Genomic DNA, 20,885 nt, shown 5'->3' on the forward strand with positions numbered 1-20,885 from the left:
AAAATAATTGGGTTTTTGTTTACATGAGTGTTCATTTTGTGAAAATTCACCATCTACACTATTACGTTACATGCATGTTGCTATTTTTATGTCAATAAAAAGTTGAGAAAAAAAAGAATGCAGCTAAAGTGATGCTTCAAGTATACTTAAATTAGAAAAGACAAGACAAATGCACAGGCTCAGTTTTTCTTGGTGAGGAGGTGCTGGTATCCATGAACCCAGAACTCTAGGGTCTTCAGCCCTTGAATATTCACTTGCACCAGTGACTCTGCAGGGTCCCACAACCCTCGGTTTGGGGCTGGATCACTGGTGCCTCTTGTTTTGAGGCTTTCAGAATCTTTGAGCAACTACTTGTTTCTGGTTCCCTGGCGTGCAGGCTGCCAGCTTGGAATCTGTCAGCCTCTGACCATATAACCACTTCCTCTCACATGTGTTACCACCATGGTGTCATCTCCTATGGGACCTTCACCAGAGCTTAGCCAAGACCAGTGTAATGCCCTTCAACTTCCAGAACTATCCTGGAATCAAGATATCTGGAAAATATCAATTTAATAAAGAGAGAAAAACTAAAGAAGTATATCTCCAAGAATTGGTAGGAAGCTGATAAGAAAACTAAAACTACACAGAAGCTGGAGAAATGGAGCACAACACAAGGAAAAGAATGAAGTCTGGAAAGCTCACCGCAGCTCCCAGGAAGGGGGACCTGTCTCTGCTGACACAAGAACTGGGTGCTGGCTAGTTGCACTGTACCTTCCCCTCCCAAACTAACAAAGGTTGTCAGATCTTGGAACAGAGGTAAAGGCCTACAGTTAGCTATGCCCAGAGGAAACCACTGAAAAGCAGACATTAAATAAAGAGACCTCCAGACTAGCAACAACATTTTCCCACTATAGTTGACCTGCAAACCTCCATACAAGAAAAAATAAAATAGAAACATGATAAGACAAGGCAAGAAAATGCCCCCAAAACTACCAACTCCCCCAAAGCTGACTGATGGAGCATCAAAATGGAGGAAATAAAAAACTAAACAATTGAATTATACAAAATGATATGAGAAGAGACAAAAGAAGGTCAATAAGGTTCTCACCAAGCTCAAAGAGGATGTAACTAAACAGATATTGAACATAATAAAAAAATGATCAATGAGCATATAGAAGACACTAATAAAAAGCTGGCTGAGCTACACAACATGAAGGACCATTTAGCAAAGAATCATCCAGGAGTTCTATCAAAAGTATGAGCAGCAGAAGTAACCAGTGTGAAGACAGTGTTAGAACTAGAAGATAAGACTGATGAAAGAAAGCACATATTCAAAGATACCTTAAAATTAAAAGAACATAAAAAAGGATCAAATAACTGCTAGATGACACAAAGAAGACTAATCTATGGCTAATTGGAATTAGTGAAAAATCGGAAGACAGCAAAAATGGCATAAAATACTATTATAGAAATGTTGGAGACCAGGCTACGTGAGAAATTATTGGGGCCCAGATTGTGTCCCATGGTCCAGAGGCTGATGTGATCTACCTTGGGAAACAGAAAAGCACACAGAAAGCTGCATTCTTTCTGGCTGTGTATAGGGATGCTTGTAATCACAGCACTCTCGTGGCAGGATAACATCTGCTGAGGACAATGTAAAGAATACAGGCATCCAAGTAGAAGGAAGGACCTGTTCCCCATTAACTAGTTATGCATTCACTACTGCTGCTGCTGTTCCATGAAAAGTTCATTACTCCTTCCCCTGAACTTCTTACTTACTAATAAAAATGGGTCTACCAGAGAGATTGTTGAAAGAGTCCACTACAGGCATATCTCCTCCTGGTCCCCCTAAACTTTAAAAAAAAAAAAGATAAGATTGAAAAATAATGAACTAAAAAGAAAAAATTAGAAAAGGAACAACGAAGTCCCTCAAATTACAAAGAGTCAAACAAAAAGCAGTAACAAAATAGAAAACAATGATTCCAAAGAAATGATCAACATAGATAAAAGCCAATGACTGAAAAACAGAAATATGGATCAAATTCTCATAATAAGAAAAAATGAATAAACTGTGTTAGGAATGAAAAAGAGAATACCACTATATATTCTGCTGAGATTAACATTATGTAACAGTAGCACCGATGTCACGTATAGGTCCATTTCTATTGACTATTTTTTTTATCTTGGGTAAGAAATCACATTTTTCTGCTCTGTGTAATGCATCGGACTTTTATGAGATAATGGAGATTGCAATTGCTACATTGTGAAAAATTTAGATATTGTTTTATTCATTTGAAACTTTTGGGGTTTTTATTTTCAGGAGGAGGAAAAAGTTAAGTTTGCTCCACTTTCTTTACATATTTGGAGGTTGAGTCTGACTCAGCAATCACTTCTCGGATAGATTAATCCCATTTCCAAAGCATTATTCAAACTGAGATCTCAACTAAATGTCATGGATGAGGATATGACCCTCTAATTAGTCACAGCCCTAATCTCTCCTTACTCTTATGAGCTCACAGAATTGCTCATTATAAACATCCTTCCCCGTGCTATTTCCTGACATACGGAGTTTTACACTGCACATCCATGACCCTAGAAGGGAACTCCTACCTATTTCTGATAGGCAGTGCTTTCAAAGTTCCCTCTAGAGCTCTGACCCATAAAATTCAACTCTCAGTTTCCCCAAACTCCAATCTTCATCACCTACATTAAATAGCATTGCTGGGTCTGTTTGGGTTTCTCCTCTTCATAACCACAGTCAGGAAATTAACTTTGGGAAGACAGCTAGAGAGTGGGAGGCTCACTTTGTTTGTTCCCCATAACTTGGGTCTTAAGAAGCACATTTCTATGCTATGTATGTATGTACACATATATACTCACACACATTCAATATATTCTGTATAACTTATTACTGTCAGCTGTTTACAGCAAAGTCTACCCCCTGTTACTCCATCAAGGTCAGAAGAGGAAGTCTTTAATTGTATTTATAATTTAGTTGCTTAACCTTGAGAGTGAAACAGATGTCTATAATATTATTACATCTCTATTGATAATAAAATATCTCATTGTTAAGGATATAATATGCTTATTTATGTACAGTTGATTTTGGTTGACTGGTTCTACGTCGCCTATCTGGAGCATTTTCTCATGCAGCTGTGGCCAGCTTGGTAACCAACTTATACTTATCTTTCTCCTTGTCTACTGTTTATCCTTTCTTCCATTTCTTCCTCACTCTTCCTCTCCTAACACTGTATCCCAGCTTAACCTGTGCCTCACTCTTGTCCGCAAACCCTATGATAAGCCAATCCATTACCCTGTTTCTGTCCCATCAATTCTTTTTTCAAATCAATTCTTAAATATATCAGTTATTTGTAATTAACTGTAACATTCTATGCTTTCTCAAAAGTTTCAAATGTCCATTGCAGACCCAGAATAACTCCCCCTCTAAGAATTTATGAGCAGCTTATTAAGAATAGAAAACTCAACATGTGCATTCCCAATGTCAGTCCTGTTCTAAACCCAGATAAAAAAGAAATTATGGTGGTCAGGGATTTAGGTCAGTGGTTCTGCTGCCTGCCTCACAAGCACAAAGATCTGAGTTCTATCCCTGGTACCAAAAAAAGCAATTATGAGAGCAGCAGCCTAGAAGAAGATGGAGTCAAATGTAGATATAAAGACGTTGCATGAGTAAAGCAAGAAAGAGCTGTGATAAACTTCAAAAGTAGTGAAGTGATCCTGGAATACTTATGCAATTAAAAATTTTCTCCACACTCATATTGATACATATTGATGATATTGAATGTGATAAGCAGAATTCTGAGATGACCACCAACGACTTTCAGCCTTGTATAACTGCCTCCTTATCTTCCATATGGGTGACTATGATGAGATTCTGTGATATGTTATATTGAATGGCCTGAGGGTTTCACAGACAGGATCAAGGTGCCATATCAACGGACTGTAAATGGGGATATCATCCAAGTGTGACTGACTCAACTACACTAACAGTTTAACTATTTGTCTAGAAGTCAAAGTCAAGAAAATCAGAAAGAATACTAAGTGAGATGGATTTGGCCTATAAACGAAATTTTTCAGGGCTGGATAGGGCCAATGTTGGTCAAATCCTTCTTCAGAAAACCTAACATTTTTCCTCACCATTGCGATCTATAAAAGGATACTTCTAGTGATTGTCAGCAGCTTGCTATTAGTCTCAATAAATGAATCGAATAACAATCACTGATTCGTAATGAAAAGCTTACAAGCATGGGAAATTCATAAATGTTTTCTGAATTAAAAATCCAATTATTTTAATGTATTTAAATATATTTCATTTCAATTTCTTCTATACATTGAAACTCTATACATACTTGAATAAACACAGCACCTCCTTCCTCAACCATGTCATGTAATATAAGGATGCATTTTATTTATGCCCTAGCTCCTGCTATCTGAAGGCATAAGTGAACTTCTGTGTCATTTAGATATATACGATATTGACTGAAATAATATCTTTTCATCTTTTTTATTTTTAAAGAATTTGAGAGTTATATACTTTGGATGCCCTGGTTAAATAAGTACAAAATGAATACGGACAGTGCTGTCACATGGTCCTTAAACACTCACTCATATATATGTATCTACTAGAAACAAACAAACAGCAATAACAATAAACCAGGAATAGACATGTACATTTTTATTTGCACAGTTTTATACCTTTGGCGGGATCATTTGCTGTTACATAGTGAACATATAGAATAAGAGACTAGCAGAAGTTTTAAATGTTTCATATCAAATTTTTCTCAATTTTGAAAGTTCCGTCTAAAAATTTCCAAACCCACATTAACCAAACACTTATAGAAGGAAGGAATAGAATTTGTAAAGAATCCCTTAAAGAAAAAAAAAAAAAGATGGTGACACACCAATGAAGAGTTTCCATGTTCTTCATGTTATACTTCTAATTATGGAAATTATTATAATTAATAAAGAGTAAAAGATGTAGAATAAACTGAATCGATAAAATGTATTAAATGTACTATGTATCCTGTGACTAAATGATTACTTTATGAACTGAAGATTGAAGTTTAAAAGATTTATTAATGAAAAAGCAAGAAATTTCTCTGGAGATAATTAAATTGTTGGCTACTACCAATGATGGGTTTCATAGATGTAAGCAATGAAACTGCTGAAAGAGAAACTTCAACAGAAACTTCAATACAAATTTTGGTGTCTTAAGATTAAAAAGAGAATCAAGATTAAAGAGATAGGAGGCAAAATAGGTCAGAATTGGTAATAAAAGATAAAAGAAAACAATGAATAGTAATGATTTAAAATATAATCTCAAGTATAACTCTTGACAATGTATATTAAGGATAACTTGATGTGATGTCATTATTTGGTAAAAATCAATTTCCCAATTTAATGTTTGCCTTTTAATTTTCTTAGTGATGGTTTTGATATGAAAAGTTTTTAATGTTGATGTACTTCTAAAATCTATTACATTTTCCTTAAAAATAAAATTTTGATTTCAAAATTATAAAGGAAAAATATAAAAGTGCAGCATAACTATAATTTGGATAATATTTCCTATTTACAAAGATAAATACCTACAAAAATAGGAGAATTTGTTTTATTCCACAAGCACACTGTTATCTCCACATCAGTCAAATATTTATTCACAATAGGTTAATTACAAGAACACTTTTATGGATTATTATATATATGTGGGTATATAGAGAGATACACGTACATACAAAGATTATATTAATATTCATTCTTTTATGTCAATATGTTCCCAAAGAGATATTCCCATGTATTGCTCAAGGTAGTGATGGCGAACCTTTTAGAGCTTTCAATGATAACGAACACCTCTCTGTAGCACACAGGCCACAGGTTCTCCACCACTGTCTTAGGGTATAAAATATAGTTAGTTTTCAAATAAATTATGAAAGAAGGAATCTAAAATATATCCAGAGGAAAAAAACAGAAGCAAAGAATAGAAAATAAAATAGAAAAACAGTATCTTGAAGTAAATAATAAAACTGTAAAGACATTTTCTAGTGAAAAAGGTACTTCAAGCAGAAAGAAAAATGCTTAAAATACTAAAATGGAAAATTAAAAAATGGTTTGTTTAATAACATAAGCTAACTCTTAACTAAAACCTACTACATTTCCTAGAATACTTTGATGATATATAGAAAATGAAGAGGAAATTATTTCTCAAGTGTGATGTATCGAGGAAATAGATCAGTGAAACAAGAGTAATATCATCACAGCATACAAACAGAAAATTCACATATAGATGAAAAAAATCACAGTTTACATTGCATTCATGTTTAAAATCAAACATCACATTTTGAAGATTTCCCCCCTAAATATGGAAGGAAAAATAAGCCAGAGCTTTAATATAATATTTTTTTCCAACCTGGAACAGCTGCAAAAAACAAATCTTGCTGGAGATAAGCTTGGTTATAAATATCAACATTCCCTTTAAATAAGGGAGTCCAGTTTTCATACCATCTGCCTCTTTCTAAAAGAGAAAAAATATGAAAATCATAAACCAGGACATCCTTTTCAAATAAAGCATTTAAAAATAAATGTAGTAAAATGTCTATGAATTATTCTGAACCCCTGTCTTTAAATTTGTCCTGGTTTGCTGCGATGAGAAAATGAGATTTTGTGAAAGTAAACAACTATTATTCCATGAATAAACTTCCTAAAGCAATTAATAAAAGAAAAATGTTTTCCAACTTTTTCACATAATTAGCCATAATCATGATCTCTGATTAGAAATATTTTTCCTTAATGTGCCACACTACCTATTGTCCATTTTTAAATTACATGTGTCACTTTTGTCACCTCTACTTTTTCCAAAACTCTTTTAGAGCCTGTCCCAACACTTCCGTGTTATCTCTTCCAATACAAAAAAGAAAAAAAAGTTACCAAAAGACTGGAATTTTAATACAGATTCAGATTCTATCCTCTGCAAAATTCCTGCTGACACTTTTCTCAATACAGTGCATTTTTTATACTTGAGTTTGGATTTTATCTTAAAATCTTCCTTCTTTCTTGGTTAATTATTTTTCATTGTTTGTTAATGACCTTGCGATCGAACATTTTAATTTTTAACTGTTCCGCATCACTACTATCATTTACCTCTTTAAAAGCTCTCATAAGAAAGAATTAAGCGAAGATGGTCTATCAAATACAGGATGCAGAGTGATATATTAGATGTGCTTAGAAAGAATGTCAGTATAGTACTACTGAGATTGCGAGAGAGAAAGAAAAAACACAAGATGGAGAAAAATGGCATCCTCTATTTTAACAATACATGTAAATGTTTAGTCAGTTCCCTGAGTTACATGGGTAGCACTCTGAAAAGCTCCTAAAACAATTGACCCCAGGGAGCACTAATGTAGTTCATTCTTATTTTGGTATTCATTCTATCCCTTCTTTTTCTTGTACACATAAAGACACACCCATATATTGCAAACAAAAAGAACAAAATTGAATATTTAATAGTGAGCTTCTATAATTTTTTCAAGATGCTAAGACTGCATATAAATATGCTCTTCATTGGAAGAATATACCATAGGACCTTTTTCAAATTCTCTTTCATTCTGTTTTAGCCATGGACCACCTATGTCTGTAATGATAGAAAGTAAAGTTCCTTTACAAATGGCAAACGATATTTAATTGCTTCTTTGGAATGCTGCATCTTCAGTGTATAAGGAGGGAAGAAAAGGAAAGAGTTCTCCATAATAATGGTCAACATTATTTAATTTCAAATTAATTATTTAAAGTAACATTTACAGCACTTAATATTTTATACTTTTCATGATTCACTGTAGATACTACAAAATGATGTGAACAATTAGATTATCAGTGATCAGTGTAACAGCACAAGGTACCCTGCACTCTACCTTAGACCTACCAAGTATAGCTTTAAAAATATTAAAATTATTGTTCCGTATTAAATATAGACTGTTTATTTTCTGACTTCCCTCCACTAAAATGTAGTACCAAGAGAAAAGAGGTCTTTCTTTTGTATACTGAAGAATTTCAAACAATAAGGCTAATGTCTCACACATAATAAATACACATTTTTTATCAAATATTCCCCAAAAGGTAATTATATGAACCTAAAACGTATTTGATATTCAATTATTATAAGCTTTATTTAGAATGCATTGAGTTTTAAAATATTACTATGAGTTCTCTGTCTCTAATAAGAATATGAGCTTGAATATGAGTAATTAACTCCTCCCTATTTTAAGTCATTTGTGGTTTTGTCACTTTTTAGCTGTTGACCATAGTAAGCAAATTTCCCATTTTAGAAATGGGTACTGTAAGAACACTTATTTCATTTGGCTGAGTTGTAATGGTTGAATAAAATATAAATCATATAAAGTAGTTCAAATAGTGCTCTGACATAGTAAGTACTCAATAAATGTTATTAATATTACTACATCATCAGGGTTTAATAAGTTACTATTTAAACCAAAAAATAAAAAAACCCTTTACCTTGATCTCATGTTCATTAAAAATCAATGAGCTCCATTACATGTAACATTAGGTTATAAGCATGGTCTCAGAGTATAGTAAGCCAGTAACAATTTAATTACATGTAAGTATACAGTTTTGCCTACTGCTGGATCTCTTAGCTATCTTTTATTATTGGCTAAGTGGCTTCAATAAAAGTACTTTTGGATAACTTTCAAGATGCCAAATTATGCATACTATCTTATTGCTTATAAATGTTGGAAGTTGGGATAGAGTGATGCTTAGAGTGGAATAGATAGAGTTGGGATAGATAGATGCTTTACAGTATGTATATACAATGGGCAATCAAAAATATTTTTACTCTAAAATCAAATGCTTCAGAATAAAAAAGGCTTACATAGTACAGCAGTCTCCATTTTCAAAGTGGCCACTTAATCTCTAACTGGTATGGGAAGTCCCAAATTGTCTGGCTAAGAAAGCAACTTTCTCAGGTAAACACTTTGTCAATCCTTCTTTATTCCCTCTTCAGGGCCATTTTTTTTACTGTCTATAAGTTGAAATTTCTCTAACATATACACTACATGCATTGTGAGGTCAATATAATTTCTTCAGTGAACCAGTAGTATATCTTTAGATAAAATTTGCTCTGCCACAGAAGCCTCAAACCTTTAATTTGCAATGAAAAATATAGTATCCTAATGTTTAAAACAATCTTAGACCTAACACATAATGGCAAATAGGAAACACAATTTTAGAATACCCCTTAAACCATAGTATATTCCAAAAAAATATCTTTCTATGATCTTTAAGAAAAGTATCATACATATTCTAATAACTTTTCTATTTCTTTTTGAGAATCAAAGTTTATTATAGCATCATCCTGCTTTACTGGACAAACCTATCATTGACTTCTTGTTTTCATTTCTGCATGTAAGGAGTTTGGAAATCACCATATATTCTTACTGCAAGTCAGAAGTTGAACAGATTGAAAATAACTCTTTATGGATCTACGTAGAAAAACTTGTCCCCCTAAGAGTGGAGCATCACCATTCACCAGGAGAGGATGCATGAGCAGAAACACTGCAGGAGCCACTCCAGGGCAAGAAAACTTGAGCTGCAACTGACAATTGCTAGAGGCTTAGTGCAGAATAACCTGAGAGTTATAAACTCTAGTGGTACCCAGTCAGGGGAGGGGCCCCCACATTTCTGTGAGTTTTATCTCAAAGAGACTATCTAGGTTCATACAATAAATATTTTAAAAATCCACATATACTTCCTCCAGGGGGAGAGGAAAGATGCCATTTTGAAATATTCCAGAGCACTTTGTTCTTAACAAGGTCTGCTCTCTACTACTTAATCGGAACCTAACTGGCCTGAGGTAAGGGAAATATGCAGCCCCAGTCAGTTCTAGGCTTCTGAAAGTAAGAAAGGAAATACTCAACTTCAAACCACTGTAGTCATCCTGTCCCACCTAAGGGGAAGAAAGAACTAAAAAACACTTTTGAAGCTCACAGTCCAGAAGGATAAGCTCACCAAACAGCTGAGATCTAGTAATGGGACTATAGAACACTTCCATTCCCCCTAATCATCCATTACAGGAGTTTCCTCTTATCTGCAGTTTCACTTTTTTTTTGCAACTACCTTCTGAAAATATCAAATGAAAAATCCACAAATAAGAAACTCACGTTTTAAACTGCCACCATTCTGTGTAGTGTAATGACATGTCACACTATCCAACTCCATCCTACCTGTGACATAAATCGTCCCTTTGTCCAGTGTATCTACACTGTATATACACTACTTGCCTTTAGTCCCTACTAGTGTTATGGGATGGATTTGAGGGAAACAAAACTAGAAATAAATAGTAAAATGAGTTATGATACTAATTCAGTAATCCAGGTGTCAATGACACAGCTAGAGGGATTTACAGAGGTGACAGAAAGAATGGGAATAAAAGCTACAAAGGCAGGGAAATTGTACATGAGGACAATTTCATAAGCACAAGTGAAACCGTGGCAGGAGGATACTTCTTGTCCTGAGATACAAGTTGAGGTACTGTTGAGACAGTGTACCTGTCTGAGGATGTGTGTGTAAATTTGTGTGTGAATGAGAGTTAATTAAAGCAAGCTTGAAAAGTGAGTGCTCCTTACCTGAAAATTCATACTGTCGTGATTTGGAAATAAGCCCATGTACCCAGACTGTAATGAAGTTAGATGTGAGAGCTGAGGGAAGATGAGCAAGTTGGAATGGCTCAGGCAACTGGGAGATACGCAAAGACTGCTGATAACACATTTTACTGCAAAATTGCTTTGGGAGGCTCAGTGGTGTTTTTCTTTAAATTGTTTGGAATTCATCGATAATTTGAAAATATACACTTTTTAAACATTTTGTGTATGTTGTTTCCTTTAGATGATTCAAGAGATGTAAACTAGTCCCTGGATATGTGTCTTGCTTAATATGATAATAAAATCTCAATCATTTCATAATACAGGAAATTTTTTAAACTAATTATCCAACACTCTTAGTTCATTTTTATAGCCTTTTTGAAAAAAATTTTAGAACTGTATTACATTCAGAGAAAAATGGAGAGTAAGGGATAGAGATTCCCCAAATACCTCCTTCTCCAACACATGCATAGCCTTGCTTTATCAATATCCCTCACCAGATTAGCACAGTTGTTACAGCTGATGAGCCTACATTGATACTTCATCATCCAAAACCTATAGCTTACTTTAAGGCTCACTGTTAGTGTCATGTCTTTGATGGATTTGGAAAAATGTGTAATGACATGCATCTACCCATACAGTATTATACAGAAAATGTTCACTGCTCGGTAAGACTTCTGTGTTCTGCATGTTTATCTTTCCCCCCTCCCAACCTCTTCCTCTCACTGATTTTTTTCTCACGTAGTTTCTCTTTCTTCAGAATATCCTATAGTTGGAATTATATAATGTATAGCTTTTACATACTGGCTTGTTTCAACTAGTAATATATATTTAAGTTTCTTCCGTGTCTTTTTAAGGCTTTTAGAGTGCCATTGTCTGGATATGCCATAGTTTATCTGTCCATTTACCTCTTGAAGGATACCTTGATTGCTTCCAGGTTTGGAATTATGAGTGAAAGATTCAATATATAACTAACAAAATATTGTTAATGTATCAAAGTATAATAATGTGCCAAATATCAAGAAAGACTAAGTATCTCATGTAGCAACAAATCTTAGTAGATGATAGTACAAAATGATTTCACAAACAAATCACATAAAGCCTTACAGCTCTATGAATCTTGCTTCATTTACTTGGATTTTTCCAAATACCACAAAATAAATATAAGTGAAAGCATTTCTTCATTATGATATTGCCTCCCATAAGAAAGAACTATGACCAGAATCCAGGTTCAATGCCAGAAGCAAAAAACACAAAACAAGAAAAACAAAATGAAAGAAAACAAACCACAAATCAAAACACCCTTTACCAAATGTTAAATCAAATAAACACACCTTGCGCTGTGTCTTTGATGCTGCCAAGTCTGAAGCTTGGGGAGCTGCCAAGGGGTAAGATGTTTCCAAAACCAAGGTCTTTACTGAGGAAGCTGTGCTTGGGTTTCTGGCATATTCATTTCCAGATACCAAAAAGAATATTCCTGGTTGTTTTTTTTCTACTGGAATTCAAAATAGAGTATATGCAAATATTAAATGGATGATCTCCGGTTTCCTAATTGTCCACAAAATAGTTATAGTAAAAGCATTTCTAAAAGGTTCTTGATTTACTAGCTGTGTTACCAAATCAATCCAAAGAAGTTTTCAAACTTTGAATATACTTGGAAAAGCTCAGCGATAGAGCACTTACCTAGCATATGTAAGACCCTAGGCTTGATCCACAGTGCATATATATGTAAAATAATCTATATAATTATATATAATATTTTATACGATATTCTATATATTATATTGAATATATATTGGGAAATATATATATATATATTTGGGAAATGCTATATTTTATGCCCCATTATCATAAAGTTTAATTCCTTGAATCAGACTCTGAGAATTTGTGTAATAGAAAAGGCTACTACAATTTACTTCAGCCAACATGTTCCAAAAGATTATCTGAAAAGTAGCAGGAAGTGTCTCACTTGTGTTGTAGATGCAAGTATAAATGTAAAAAGACTAATTTGAAATTATTCTCGTTATTTCATTTCAGGACTTATAAAAACAACTGTATTTACTCAATCATAAACTTTCAAGTATATGGGCTGGGGATTTAGCTCAGTAGTTCCAGCACCTGCCTTGCAAACTCAAGGTCCTGAGTTTGATCCCTGGTACCAAAAAAAAAAGAAAAAAAAAAACTTTCAAGTATATAACTTTCTGAACACCCACTAAAAATCAACAAAGAACCATAATCAATTAATTAATAAATAAATGCATAATTTATTCATTTTTGTTCAATAAATATTTACTAAATACCTAATATGTGCCAAACACTGAACTTTTCTCTGGTTTTACAATGCAATTGAGCTCGCATGGATAACAGTATGAAATTTAAATAGTTCCAAACTGCTGTTTGATAATAACACCAACTCAAAATTTAACCCCAAATATTTGAAAATATAAAGTTTACTAATTATAATAAGATCATTAAAAATAGCTTGTTCGAGTCCTAATTCCCAGAACCTGTGAATAAGTTACCTTGTGGCTGAAAGCCTTTGCTGCATGATTAAATGAAGGACCTTGAAACTGAGAGATTTACCTGGATTATCTAGATATGTTTTAAACAGTGGATACCCTTTTCCAGCTATGGTCACAAGGAGATAGAATTACAGAAGAATGGAGAGAAGAAATGTTGCTGGCTTTGAAGGTGGAAAAAGAGGACCATAAACTAAAGAATATGTGTAGCCTCTAAAAACTGGGAAGGCGAAAAAACATTCTCTCCATAAGGGAATGCAGTCCTGGCAATACCTTGATTTACGCCCAGTGTGACCTATGTCAGATTGCTCTGAACTATAGAATTTTAAGAAAATAGAATTGTGTTGTTTCAAGCCACTAAATTTATGGTAATAATAAAGAAAGAATAAAAAACAAAATCTGCTCTCATATTTCTAGTTTGTCATCTTTTTGTTATCCCTTGCCCTATTCCTATTGTCAGTTTATCACTATGTCACTTCATTCACCTAAAAGGAATTCTCTTGTCCATAGAGGTCATGTATTCTTGACAGTTTAGCAGTTAAAGGATTCACTGACATGTTCTTTAACTGAAAATTCTGTTCAGATTTTTAGAGGTATGCCTGTGAGTCTTCTGCTGATTTCTATTGCCATAATTTTTTGGGATGTTTCATTCCACTCAATTTATTTTTAAATGCTAAATTTATCCATTTGGCATTTAAAGCAACCATATAGATCATTTCAACACTGTCCAAATTTTTCCAAATATGTTTAGAGGAGACAGGTGTTGAAGAAAGGAGAACAAAGAATGCACCCCCTAAGCCATCGGTGGTGAATGTTTTAGAGACAAATACCCAAGCTGCAACCCAAAACCCACTAATTTATAGCAAAGTCCCAACACAGCAATTAAGCCTGAGTACTGAGGTTTTAGTTTAGAAAAAAACAATTCATACATTAACATCTTTTGTCTCAGAAAAACAATACGCAGGGCAAAGGTTTGCCACATTGCACTAGGAACACAAACAAGACAGAATCAGAAATTTATTACAAATACGCATCCTGTTAGGCTTTGTATCTAGATGTCAGCCCAAAACCTCATGCACTCATAGGCAGGCAGTTTCAAATGTGGTTGGACTAGGGTATGTGAATGTGGATTAAGGGTGTGATACTGGGATTAAGGGTGTGGACAGTAGAAGTCCCACCCTGGGTATAGGTGGCACCAATTAATAGGTTTGTAGCCTGGATGGAATATTAAGGGACAGAAAGAAAGCAGGCTTGCTTCTGACTTTCTTCTGCTTGCCACACCATAAATTGTTTCTCTTGTGTGACACCCCTCTGCCATGCCACCCTGTCTTGCAGCCAGCTGACTATGAATTGAAACTTCTACAAACTGTGAGCCAAATAAACCTTTCCTCCTTTAACTTGTGGCTGTTGGTATTTCTCAGAAATGAGAAAAGTAACTAAGATATATCCTAAGAAATGAAATGCCCCTGCCCAGAGAGATTCAGTGCTATGATTAATCACTGTAAGAAGAAATGTATTATGATGTTCAATCATAATGTTCAAAAAATGGTACAGAACCACAAATCTTCAACACATTCTACACAGATAAGGAACTTGATGACTGGAAATGTTATAAAACCCATTAAAGTACACTACTGGAGCCAAGTCTAAAGCTTTCCATCCAGTGCACCTTCCAGCTGCGGTAATTACAAAATACAACCCAAAATTAGGACCTTGCCTTGGGTACCTATACAATTTCTAATTCAAAACATTACAATATCTGAATATTTTTAATATCCAAAGTATGTAAAACACATGTTCCTTTAATTAGATGATCTTTCCATCTGTTAAAATTTTAGGTTTTTCAATCTAATTGGTATACTATTTTTAGATATAATTTTTAATTATATCACCACATAATACTATTATACAAAAACTAATTTACTTCATTCTTGCTGCCATCTTCCATAGTCAGTGGCTTAAAAGCCATGCAATTGAAAAGCGTTCATCATTTGCAGGATTGTTTTATGTTCTGATTTAACAAAATAGTTTGCTAGACATCTGAGTGCAAAATATTTATCTTTTTATTGTTTTTTTAATATTTCAAAATTATGAAGGAAGAAATCATTTCTTTTTCACAGATATATACTTACCTCACTTAAAAATACAAAAAAGACTATATTTTAAGCAGTATTTTTAAAGACCTTCACAGAGCCAAACCTATTGAAATAAGAAATGCAGACACACATGAATGACGTCTGGAGAAAATATAGCCTAGCTTCATGTTTCTACATATAGGAATTTCCACTGGACCAGTGCTTCTTGTTGGAGATGCCTTGTGCTACCGAAGTAAGAAAGGAAAATACTTCAGTTATGTGGTAGATTCTACATTACCCAATATTTAGCCTTCTTGACATTCAGTGTGCCCAAAGCCAGGAGTATCTACATTAAAGGCATTGTAATAACTTAAAATACTCCCACACATTTCAGATCTCCCAGGGGTATCACCCAAAAGGGAAAATCAGAACACCAGTTAACAGTTCCAGCCTAAGATCTCACTCCTTGTTCATACCTTCCTAACAGGAGTTACCTGATTTGTGGCTTATTAAATGCACAGGTCCACATTACTCCAATGATAGAGGTGCTCTGGACTATACACGGCAGTACTTCTGGGTAAATGTATCTGTTCTGCAAACTGAAATTTTTTCTTAGTTGGATTAAAGTCCAGATTGTAGGAAAGAAAGGAGTGAGGGAGTAAAAGGGGGTAGGAAGCAATAGCACTCATTTTTTGGTCTCCTATCTAAAGCTTATTAGTAACAATCCCCAGTCAGCTTGTTAGTAACAAATCTAATGTCATAAACTCAAAGCATCTGTTTACAACTTAAGGCAGAAAGAACAAAGCTAATACTGGGCACTTAAAATCTCTAAGTCCATTGTAATGTTCTTTCTAGTCCATTTTTCTTTATTCCAGTTTGGTCTATGAGAAATGAAGAGAAACAAAGCAGTAAGAAATGGAAGAGTAAAATACTACAGTTCAAATTAAGTTGTAAGTACTAAGGCAAAAACAGGGCTTCTATGTATTCGTGTGTTTATTATAAATGTAATAAATGGCTCTTTCAAATCTTCTTTATTCAATAATAACATATTATATCTACAACTGATTCTAACTTGGTAACTTGAGCAAAGTAAGTAACGACCTCTATTTGAATAAAGAAATCAGGAAAAGAGTCACAGTGACGCCAACCACAATTCTTTTTTAGTCACCAAAAATTACAATATAAGATTTTTCACTTAAATTGAAAGACAGTCATAGGAATTGGGTAATGGTACTGCTTTCCTTTGTTCAAAATAGGCTTTAATAAAAGAGAAAATTATATATTTCATGTTTATCTCAAAAATATTATGTAATATTTTCCTAAAATATTAAGTTCTCCTTTCACTTGCTTAGAGATCAGAGTTGCTTCAAGGACATTTGGAATGAAAGACAGTTTACATAGTTTTGTGACACAGCAATAAGTTACTAAGCTTTGGTAGTTCCTGTTTCTTCGCTGCTAAAAACTAGATGTGGTAATGATGATTCTGAACTGTAAGCTATAGTATGAAAGCTTATGGAAGGAGAAAAACATAACTCCAAGTGAAGATATATACTAAATCCCTTGGGCATGAAGCATGAGGGAAATAGTAATTTTTGTATCCCTCAAGAAATTGAAGAAAAGCAGGTATTCTTTTTTTTCTTTTTTTTTTTTTTTTTTTTTTGTGGTACCAGGGATCGAACTCGGGTCCTTGAACTTGTGAGGCAGGCAGTGGAACCACTGAGCTAAATGCCTGGCCCGAAAAGCAGGTATTCTTAATCCACCATTCCACTTAAGACTTCAAATTGTGCCTTTTTCTAAGAAGATAGTCAGTGGCTTCTTTTTATTTCTCAAAGTAGCATATGACACCAAAAACGTCATTGAATTAGAAGCTGTTTCTCAATCCTTTCTGTCTACATATGTACTTGAAAACAACAACAACAATGTCCAGTGATGTTAAAGAGAAAAAAAGTGCCCCACAAAACATTTCAGGTATTACCCAGTCAGAACCAACACTGAATCGGCTATGGATGTATGAATGAGTTTATTCCTCATTTCTAAATTCAAAAAGAAAAAAATGAAGAAAACTTGAAAATAAACTAAACAGTGTCTTCACAAGTTCAGATCATATAGACAGAAAGATTAAAAGTATAATCAACAACGCTCTGTACCTGTGTACTATTTTAATTGTACTTTGAAATCAATTATTCCTCCTTTTTAGGAAGGAAGGGCTCATACTAGGATCGCCACTTTACAGAGAGAAAGAGTATTGAGGGTTACTGCCCAAGGACAACTAACCTGTCAGTTTCCTAACTTGTAGGCCAATGCTGTCCTAGGGTTAAGCGGCACAAGTTTCCTTCCTGAGAATTTACACTGTAAACCTGGCACAGGGAAGTAAAAGCAGCTTTTTAGCATTTGTTTTCTCTCTGGAATGTTTGCTCTGGTGAATTTGGGGCCAAAAGATATGAGCTAAGGGAGCTTTTTGAAATATTTATCTGTGTTACCATGTCTTCGCTAATCATTAAAGATGGGCTCAATGCGGGGGGAGGGGGGGAATGTTACAGGTTTAGTAAGCAGGGACTAAAAGGAAAATAAAACATATTGGTGTCTCTCCGGTAATGAATCGCCTCCACTTCCTGAGGAAGTTCATTGAGCTCAAACAGGAACAGGCTACAAAGAGAAAAAGAACTCCAAATGGAAAAGACCAGATACCACAGCATTCTCTTCCTAGTCATGCACGTGGACACAAATATCTCGTGGGTTCAGGGATTCACCAAGCACTAAGGAAAAAGGAACCACGTTCCACCGCCACCATCAATAAATTCACTCTTCTCTGCAAATATTTTGGTCTGCAAATACTTGATTATTAATAAAGAGAAAACAGAAAAACTAGTGAAAAAGAGTAACACAGGAAGGAAAGGCCAGAGGGTGAAATGCAGACCTGGGAGGGGACCCAGAATGGAATAAAGGGCCGAGATTAACTGACAACACAAGGGAGCCAATCCCTCGCCCAGAGGAAGGCTTGGGGGAGTGGGCGGGGCTAAGGTTTTCAGCGCCCAGAGGGCCGCGCCAGACACGCTGGCAGGGCGGGAGCCGTGGTTCCTTAGCAACGCGGAGGCCGCGCCCACTCTGCAGCCCACCCGGGCCCGCCCGCCTCCCCCACGGCGAGCGCCCCGCGCCCTAGGAAGGAACCCTTCGGTGGTCACCGCACCTTCTGGGTTTCCGGAGCTCCGGTTCCCCCAGCAGAGCCTCCCCGCACTCACACCGCCCAGGAGCCCCTCCCCGGGGCAGAACTGTGCTCTCCTAAACGCTTTGGGGGCTCGCTTAAGGAGGTGCGCGCGTTTTCAGTTCGGCACCCCAAGATACCCGCGCAGGTCACCCTAGTCCCCTCGTCCTCGCCAGACACACGCACACACCTCAGCTCAACCAAGGCAAAGGCCGACAAACTTCGTGTCCGGCTGGAAATGTTGCTGTCCACGGTCCTGTCACTCAGAGGCAGGGGCGGGACGAGGCCGCTACACACCCTATTCCCCAAGGGCGCTACGAGAGGGGCGTGGTAAGGCCGGCGTGGCGTGGCATCTCCTCCGTTTACTCTCTGATTGGCTGGTTTCTCTCCCGCCTCTGAGCTAGTCCAGAATGCAAAAGGGCGCGCCCCACGACCTTTGCTTCCTTTTGACGTAAGTCCTAAACTCGAATACTGTCCAGCAAGGTGACTGTAAAAATTAAAAGACCTGTATCTTATTTTACAAATTTAAAACGCAAGAAATGTTATTTTGACTATTGATTCCTACACACCTAACATACATAGGCACATACTGTCTAAAATCCACATTCTCGCGTATCCCAAATTCAGTCTCAACTGAAAACAAGGTGTGTGATTGCCAATTCAAGCAGCAAAAAAGCAAAAGTTTTATATTTAAAGAATTAATTTTAACAGAAGGTAAATCAATTTACAGAAGGCAATTGATGAAATGTGACAAAGAAAGTTTGGGGGCCCATTTCAGGTACTGCGTTTTCACATCTACAAAATAGTAATGAAATATTAAGATATTATTATTTGGAATGCATTTGATAATTGAATGCTCTGTACATAGTGCTTAATATAATCTTTAGCAAACCAGCCAAGGGGTTAAGATATTATTTTCAGCCTATGAAGAATGAAACAAGCTAGGAAAGGATATTTTATTTAATTATTCAACAAACATGTGTCTGCAGTTATTTTTATGCTGTGGTAAGCTGAATTGAAAATTCCTTCAAAAATCTGTGAAACTTTCAGTTTAATGTTTTTCTTCAAGTATTAAGTCACCTTTCTTTGGCTAGGCTATCATCTTCAAAATGCTCATAAGAAAGAAAGTTGCATACAAAAAAGATAGGAAGGAAGGAAGAGAGGAAGGAAGGAGGAAAAGAAAAGAAAAAACTGAAACAACTATAGATAGACTCACCAGAATGTTTTGAAATCTCCCAGGATATTGTGGCCAGAAATTAAATCCAAAAAGTAATTTTATTTTCTGCCCTCCAAAATCATTTTCTGGACTCCAATTCCTCTTCCAAAAAATAAAAGTACAGTTAAATGAGATTATATAAATTCTCTTGGCCAGATTTTTAATGGATTTAGCTTTAAAATGGGGAAACTCATTTTTTCTACATTTTCTACCAAATCATCTTGTCAGAAATAGTAATAGTAGGAAAATAACTAAATAATATTCCTGGACACATGCTTTGAGATTCCACTAAAACGCTCATATCATGTTGTGATAAAATTGTTGGAATAAAAGAAACACTTGCCAATTGCAGCTGATTTCATTTTCTTGCCCTGCCGAATTTCCGAATTCTTCTGAAAACTTGCTAACTCTGAATAACTTTATATGAGAATTCCTTGATTTGTATGATTCATAGCCCCCAGTAAGTTTCTTGAATCTTGAAAATATTTGGTTTTAGTATAAAGAGAAAGTTATGATTGTGTATTAATAAGTATAATATATAAATAACTACTGTTACATTGAAATAAATGTGGCAAATTCATTTGAATACTTTTTCAAATGCATATTCAAGTAAGTATAGCAAATGCATTTGTTTGAATAGTCTTACATATATAAAATACGCATTTAAGAAAATCATATTATATGCATGTAAATGTGTAAGCCTTGAAATAAACACAGCTGTATATTCCAGATATGTATAACTCCAGATGTTTGAAGCATACATTCAAATTTCTGAGATTCTACACCTTGATATTTAGTTATATGTACGGAAGAGTATACTGTACTACAAATGCACAGGAACGAATTTTAAAATTATATGTACTATGAGGAGATAAGATGAAAACATCAAATAATGAGTTTCTATCATTGAATTTGTTACTGTAAGATATCCTTATGAGATGCACTTGTTCTACAGTTATTCTACAAACATCTTACCGATCTATAAAATAGGCAGAAGCCAACTTACCCTTTATTAATATAACTATTGCCAAGTAGTTATGAAAGTGTGTTTCTCTTTTAAGCTTCCTTTCTAATTAACTTTCAGTATTCCCCACATTTGGAATAGGAGCGTTGCCTCTTACCCCTACCTCAGTTGTTTATTTTGCACCACATGATTCTGCTTAAAACTTTGGAATATGTATACTTTGAGATTCCTCCATAGGCCAAAATGAGTGTTAGAGAAACTTATGA

At 35.1% G+C, this 20,885-nt stretch overlaps 1 protein-coding gene across 2 annotated transcripts in view; it reads right to left on the reverse strand.

Moving 5' to 3' along the window:
* Window positions 1-18,786, reverse strand: part of Triqk (triple QxxK/R motif containing) — a 74,931-nt gene extending 56,145 nt beyond the window's left edge. The window contains exons 1-2 of one of the 2 annotated variants that reach the window (XM_004850093.3): window positions 18,630-18,781; window positions 11,978-12,138 (exon numbers count right to left, since the gene is read on the reverse strand). The gene's annotated coding sequence lies outside the window, so the exon portion shown is untranslated. Of the gene's footprint in view, window positions 1-11,977; window positions 12,139-18,629 lie in introns of both variants that reach the window. The other variant, XM_004850092.3, reaches the window with a different exon arrangement.
* Window positions 18,787-20,885: the final 2,099 nt, after the last annotated feature.

The sequence above is a fragment of the Heterocephalus glaber genome, unplaced genomic scaffold (genome assembly GCF_053883595.1).
Source record: "Heterocephalus glaber isolate CG9 unplaced genomic scaffold, H.glaber_assembly_v1.0 deba00001555, whole genome shotgun sequence".
NCBI classification, from domain to species: domain Eukaryota; kingdom Metazoa; phylum Chordata; class Mammalia; order Rodentia; family Bathyergidae; genus Heterocephalus; species Heterocephalus glaber.